This window comes from Nicotiana tabacum, chromosome 20 (assembly GCF_000715075.1).
Source record: "Nicotiana tabacum cultivar K326 chromosome 20, ASM71507v2, whole genome shotgun sequence".
NCBI classification, from domain to species: Eukaryota; Viridiplantae; Streptophyta; class Magnoliopsida; order Solanales; family Solanaceae; genus Nicotiana; species Nicotiana tabacum.
In genome coordinates this window covers 9,213,583-9,221,290 of record NC_134099.1, presented here as the reverse complement: position 1 = coordinate 9,221,290, position 7,708 = coordinate 9,213,583, and positions in this window count along the sequence as shown.

Below are 7,708 nucleotides of genomic sequence, written 5' to 3'. Positions count from 1 at the left end.
ATGTTGTGTAAGCCAACAAATAATGTCTAAGATTCTGAGCGATCCAAGTTAGGGCGCAACAAGTTCTTTCCAACAATGTGTACTTGGCTTCATAACAGGTGAACTTCTTGCTCAAATAGTATATGGCTTGTTCTCTCTTTCTGGTCACATCATGTTGCCCTAGGACACAACCAAAAGAATTTTCCAGGACTGTCAAATATAAGAACAAAGGTCTTCCCGGCTCGGGTGGAACCAACACTAGCGGATTTGATAGGTACTCTTTGATTTTATCAAAAGTTTCTTGGCATTACTCTATCCATTTGATCGCCATATCTTTCTTTAACAACATGAATATGGGCTCACAAGTGATAGTAAGCTGAGCGATAAACCTGTTGATGTAATTCAATCTCCCTAGCAGACTCATGACCTCTTTCTTGGTCTTTGGAGGTGGAAAGTCCAGGATAGACTTTATCTTTATTGGATCTAACTCAATACCCCTCCGACTGACTATAAACCGCAGAAGTTTCTCAGACGGAACTCCAAATGTACATTTAGCTGAGTTTAATTTCAACTCATACCTGCATATACACTCAAAGAACTTCCTCATATCCCGCACATGGTCTTCTTACGTTCTGGATTTAATGATCACATTGTCCACATATACCTTAATTTCCTAATGAATCATATCATGGAAGATCGCATTCATAGCTCTCATGTAGGTTGCCCCAGCATTTTTTAAACCAAATGGCATGACCCTATAACAGTAAGTGCCCCAAGGTGTGGTGAAACCAGTTTTTTCTGCATCTTTCTTATCTATCAAAACTTGGTGATACCCAGCATAACAATTCACAAAAGACTGTATCTCATGTTAAGCACAGTTGTCAACACGAATGTGGATGTTTGTCAATGGAAAGTTATCTTTGGGACTCGCCTTGTTCAAATATCGGTAATCAACACACACTCGGGTTTTTCCATCTGTCTTCGGAACTGGAACCACATTAGCCAACCACGTGGTGTATCAGACCACTCGAATCACACCAACTTTCAATTGTTTCGTAACTTCTTCCTTGATCTCATCACTGATGTCCGTTTTGAACTAACTTTGCTTCTGTTGGACAGGTGGACAATCATGATAGGTAGGCAATTTATGTACCACTAAATCGACGCTCAGCCCTGGCGTATCATCATAAGGCCATGAAAACACGTAGTTGAATTCAAACAAAAGTTGGATCAAAGCATCCCTAGTTCTTTCATCGGCGTGAATGCTTATCATATTCTCTCGAATCTCTTTTAGACTGCCTAAATTAACTGGTTTGGTTTCATTTATGTTCGGTTTAGGCTTATTCTCAAATTGTTCCAATTCTAGATTTATCTCCCTAAAAAACTCATCTTCATCATATTCCTATTCTTGATTCATTATTTTAAGTTAGACATCATTTTAGGATCTGTGCATGAAGTCCACAAGCATGTCATGTTATATAAGTCCGCATTATTAGAACTGAAAAGAAAAATAGAAAAATCGGAATAAAGAAAAAGATACATCTATGGATGATGAAATATTGATTTCATTGAATTGAATTGAAGATATGAGGGTTTACATCAAAACTAAAAGACAATAAAGTAAAAACATTCGAGTTACACCCTGAAATAACTCGTAATGTAGAAGAGATGGCAAGACTGAACTACCACGACTCCCTCCTGGCGGGGAATAGGGTAGCTTTCCAATTCTGGAGCTTGAAATCCGGCCCCATATACTGCATCCCGGCATTGCTTGTGCCTTCCCCTGGTTGGACCATGTGCGACTCATACATCATTTGTTTCAGGGTTTCACAGATATCATCAATTTCTTTAGCCATGAAGGCCTCTTCTTTTTCTTCTTCTTTGGTTTGACAAATGTCTTAGCGAGATGTGGAATGGTCTGGGGCAGGAACCAATCATTTTCTTTGAACTTGTCAACCCATGTTCTATCATCCCCTGTAGCTCGAAAACCCACACAAAAATACTTCTCACTGGCGATTGGGGTAATATGCTCAGTGATGCTCCACATAGATACCCCAAGCCCCTTTTCGGGCTTGTACCCATTTTGAATCATTTGGGCGGAGACCATGACCGAAGTATTAGACATGCAAGGTTGAGGTAACAAAGCCCTTTCTTTAAATTAGTCGACGACCACAATTTCGAAAGTTTGGTATACAATATGCTTGCAGCCTTCCCTACCTTCAAGACACGGGACTGAAGGGTCCCAACAAATGGATTGTTCGTCCTCTCCATGGACAACAATTTCTTGATTTTCATATTCAAACTTGACCATTTGGTGAAAAGTGGAAGGAACATCTCTAGTAGCATGAATCCATGGTCTACCCAAGAGGAAATTGTATGAAGTTTCCATGTCCAACCCCCAAAAGGTCACCTCAAAATCCACAAGGCCAATAGTCAGAATCGGGTCAATTTCTCCTATTGTGTCTCTTTTGACCCCATCAAAAGCTCGAACACAAATTTTGTTAGCCTGGATTCAATTTGTTCCAATATACAGTCTCTATATTGTTGAGAGAGGGAGACTATCTACCGCGGAACCACCATCTAACATCACTCTTTTCACATAATAGCCCTCATATTTGATAGTCAGGTAAAGGGCTTTGTTGTGGGCAGCTCCCCCAGGTCACAAATCATCGCTGCTGAAGGAAATCCTATTGACCTCAAAAGATTTTCCTGCCATTTTTTACAGTTGTTTGATAGAAGTATCAAGAGGTACATATGCTTCATTCAATGTTTTAAGGATCACTTTGTGATGTTCGTCCGAACTCATCAGCAAAGATAAGAGTGAGACCTAGGAAGGAGTCTTCTGGAGTTGATCAACTTTTGAATATTCTAAAGTTTTCATCTTTCTGAAGAATTCTTCTGCTTCCTCATTGCTTACAGGCTTCTTGGATAGCATTCACTTATCCCTTTTCAGTTTGGATTTCTATAGATTTCTTTAGATTTTCTGGGGTATGATACTTCCCAGACTAATTAATCTCTTTCACTTCTCCCAAAACCTCTTTCCCTTTGTATGTAACCACAGTTCTGTTATAGTTCCAGGGGATTGAGGTGGGATCTTTCATAGGACTCTATGGTGCGTGGTTGATAACCATAGGCTCTGTCAGCCCTGGTGAAGTTTCTATCCCCCACGCCACATAGGTCCCTGTTGTTGCATATAATCTTGACATATTCAATGTGGCCTTCCTTTCCTCAAATTTATGGGGAGTGTTGAGGATTAGCTTTTCTTTTCATGGGGCCTTAGGAACATAGAGAGCCACAAATTGAGGATGAGTTTCTCTTTTCTTGGCAGGTGCTGCCATAGTCTTTGTTTCAACAACTTGAGGAACCAGAGCCACTTTCTTTTCGATTTCGGCCGGTTTCACCGCCACCTTAGGTCATGCCACTAAACTGGAAATGACAAAAATGACCTTCAATGCTGGATCAAACTCTTTGTTGTCACAAATCATTCCATTGACCAGCCCATTATTGTGAGCCGATAATGGGTTGTTGGTCATATTAGGGATCTCTTCATCCCTTAGCACAATTCTTTTTTCTTCTATTAGGTTTTCAACCTCCCTTTTAAGGGTCCAACTGTCTCATGTATCATGACCTTATACTCCTGAATGATATGCATACCTAGTACCAGCTATGTATGATGAGACTCGAGATTTTGCCGATTGGGAGGCGTAGGTCGCAAAAGACCTAGTTGGATTAACTTTGGAAGCAGACTAGAGTACGATTCACCAATAGGGGTAAAATTGTTTCTCCTGGAAGGCTCACAAGGGTGTGGAATATGTTGGTGGGAATTTTGTGGTGGGCGAGGATTGTACGGAGCTTGTTAGGGATGGTTGTTTCTGGGAGGTAGAGCTCGGGTTTGGTTGTAATGCTGTCGGGGTCATGTGTATGGTTGGTCATTCATCACCGCATAGTGAGGCGGTGCCACGACATAAGCTGCATCTTGATGATGGTAATAGTGTTGTGGGGTTCTTGGTGTCATATAAGAGTGGTCAAAGGATCAGCGAGGCCCTCTCGAACCCGAAGCCATTATGGCTCCCTCCTCCCTCTTTTTCCGATTAGCCAACCCCCCTGAGCCATTATGAATTACTTGTGATGTAGCTTTCAAAGTGGCTTGACTCAATATCCGGCTAGTTTTCAGACCGTTCTCTACCATCTCCCTGATCTTAGTAGCCTCAGCAAATGGCTTGCCCATAGCGGCCATCATATTCTGGAAGTAATTAGCTTCCTGGACCTACAGGAAGACTGTAATAATTTTCGCTTTGTCTATGGGTGGGTTTACTCTGGTGGCCTGCTCGTGCCATTTGATAGCATACTTGCGGAAACATTTTGCAATTTTCTTCTTCAAATTAGCTAAGGAATGTCTATCGGGAGTGATGTCCACGTTATACTAGAATAGTCTGACAAATCTCGGGCTAAATCATCCCATATGTTCCAGTAGAAAATTTCTTGATCCATATATCACTGATAACTAGGGATTTTGATGCATTGTATACTCCTTTTTTCTTACACTTTGATTATAAATTCATATAAAATAGTCCCAAAAGGCTCATAAGTTGTGCTTGATTGGAGGTTTGATCAACAAAGTGACAAGATGTTATAGATCAGCTCAAAAGGAGTGAAACTTGCACGTACCAAAGATAAGACAAACTCAGGAAAGATAGGCCTAGTGCGGATGCACTACCATTCTGTGCAGTCCGCAGAGCCAAGGTTCAGAGATGGTGAAGTTGGAGCTTTCAATCCTGTGCGGTCCGCGGTCCAGTTTGTGCAGACCGCACTAGAAGCCTCCGCGACCGCAGTCCATTCTGTGCGGTCTACCAAGCCTGAGTTCAGAGGGTCAAGTTTTTAAGTTCAAGAGCCTAGTGCGGCTGCACACCATTTTGTGCGGTCCGCACTAGCCCCGCAGGGGCAATTTTGCCTAGATTTTCCAGCTTAGTATAAATAGATCCTTTTTCCATTTTTAGGGTAACAGACATTTTAGAACAGCAGCGACGCTCGTGGGAACATCTTTTGTAGCCATTTTGTTCATTTTTACTTACTTTTTATCATTGAATCTTTGTATTTAACTTAGCTATTAATTAATATGTGTTTATCTTCATCTATATCTCTATTTTTGTCTTCAAGCATGAATAGCTAGACCCATTAGGTAGGGTTGTGGCTCAACCCTATTATGGGTAATTGATGGGTGTTGTGATTTAGGGCTAGATTGACTATAGGTGTTTTTTATTGGGTCAATTTCATGATTTAATTTATGAATTAGTGGTTGCAAACACTAGTTTGTGCTAAGTTGACTTGGGCTCTTCTTGAGAAAGAGAGCCTAAGTCTCCGAAATTGACTCAGCAAGGAATTGGGATGGACTCAAGAGATTTTATAGTCCCGATTAAAGGGTTAACCTCGAGAGAGTAATACCCGACTTGAACCCTAGTTGCTTGGGCAAATATACATACCCAATTGGTCTTGAGAAAGTTAATTGGGCAAAATCACTCTTTCTATCGAGAGGTGTAGAGTGGGTAGTATCGAGCAACAGTTATAATATATTCCCCAATCATGTCAATCGTGCTTTAGATGCAATTACCCGTCAATTGACCACCTAGGTGGAAGTCACTACCCTAGTGCCTTTTAAACCATTAGATACAACTTGTAGCATTTTACTCTTAGCTTAATCTAGTTGCAATTATAATTTGTAGTTTGATATTTGTAGAATTATAAAGAAAACACCCAAAATGAATAAAAGTGCAATTTGGAACAATCACACAATCCTAAGCTAAATAGACCCTCAATTCCATTCCTAGCTCTTTGTGGAAATTAATCCTGACTCAAAATCGGGTAAAATCTATTGTGACCCTCTCTCGCTACTTTTTAGTGGTGCGGAGTAGGCTGCGATCACTTTTTGGTGCCGTTGCCGGGGAGCTAAAGGTTTTGGATATCTATTTAGTTGGTTTTGTGTATTGTTCTTCTTTCCTTCTTTGTTACTTATTTGTTTGTGTCACTTTTCAGGTACCAATATGGCTTTGAACAACGCTAATGACCCTCTTGGAAACGTGGTTGCGTGGGAGGAGGTAGATGATGTTGAACAAGATGAGGTGCCTATTGTACCTCAATGACAACGTAGAGGCCGAAATGCCAATCCAATGACAATATTCTAGACCCTCCTCCGCAACCTCCAAGAGTGGCTCCCAGAGTACTACCGAACCAAGGCTATGCAAGTCTATTGTCCCACCCAAAATACAGGTGGGCGACTTTTAGATAACCAATGTGATGTTGACCTTACTTGAGCAGCGTGGGTACTTCACGGGTGTTGTGGATCAAAATGCCTATAAACATCTCAAGGGGTTTGTGGATACGTGCTGGGGGAGAAAATAGATGAATGTGTCTGAGGATGCTCTTGGGTTGAGACTTTTACCATTCTCACTTCGGGGGAAGGCATTAGATTCTCTCGAGAAACTTTCCAACCATTCCATCACAACTTGGGATGAGCTAGCGGATAAATTCATTGATATTTCACCCGGGCATATGATGACACTTCAAGATGAGATATTGACTGTAAGCACGTGATTTTTGCCCTATATGAGAAATACTCCCAAAAAATTCAAAATCAAATGATTTTCCTTGGTGTGACATTGACTTTCAAGCAAGAGCCCATAGAACCTTTGCATGAGATTTGGTAGCAGTATAGAACAATGGTGAAAGAATGCCCCAACAATGATATGATCGACGGTATGATCCAACAAACTTTCTACTGGGAATCAATAAAACAAATCAATGCATAGTGAACCAACTTGCCAAGGGAAACTTTATGAAGTTGTCGTATGATAAGGCATGTGATGTACTTGATGAGATGGCTGACATTTCCTCTGCATGGCAAAGCAGAGCCATTGTGCCTCAAAGTGACCCTACGACTATTCATTTGCACAAGGAATTACATGACCATGGGAAAGCTATATCGGAGTTGACAACTACTATGAATCAATTGGCTAAGGCACAGTTGTAACAAGTTCAAAATCCTTGCCAAGTGAATGCCATGGAGGGTATTAATATGCTTGTCAACAAGAGAAGGCAAAAAAGGCAGCAAAACCAAGGGAATTATGAGCAATTTGATGATGGGTGTGATGGGTTTCAAAATGATGGTTATGATGACCAAAGTGAAAAGGTTCATTATGTAAACAACTATCAAGGCCAATGGGTCAACTCTTCCAACCAACAACATTGGAGATCTCAAGGCAATCGGGGCAATCAACAACAAAATAGTGGAAATTGGGGCAATCAACATCAAAAAGTGGCAATTGGGGCAATCAACAACAAAATAATGGTAATTGGGGGAACAACAACCAAAAAAAATTGGGGAAATCAGAACAACAATCAAGGCAACCAAGGGAATTGGAATGGTAATAACAATAATTGGGGTGGCAACAATAATCAAGGAGGATGGAACAATGGAAACCAAGGACACCGGGGGCAAGGCTTTCAAAGGCCCCCAGTATACCAACAATCGACCAATCCACCACCATTTCCATCTCAAGGTCCTAGTTCTTCGGGTAATGCTATGAGTAGAATTGAAATGATGTTCGAGCAGATGATGAAGAAGAATGCGTATTCTGATGCACAATTAGCTTCTCACAACACCTCTATTCGAAACTTGGAGGTGCAATTAGGCCAAATCTCTCAATCATTGAATACTCACCCGAAGGGTGCTCTA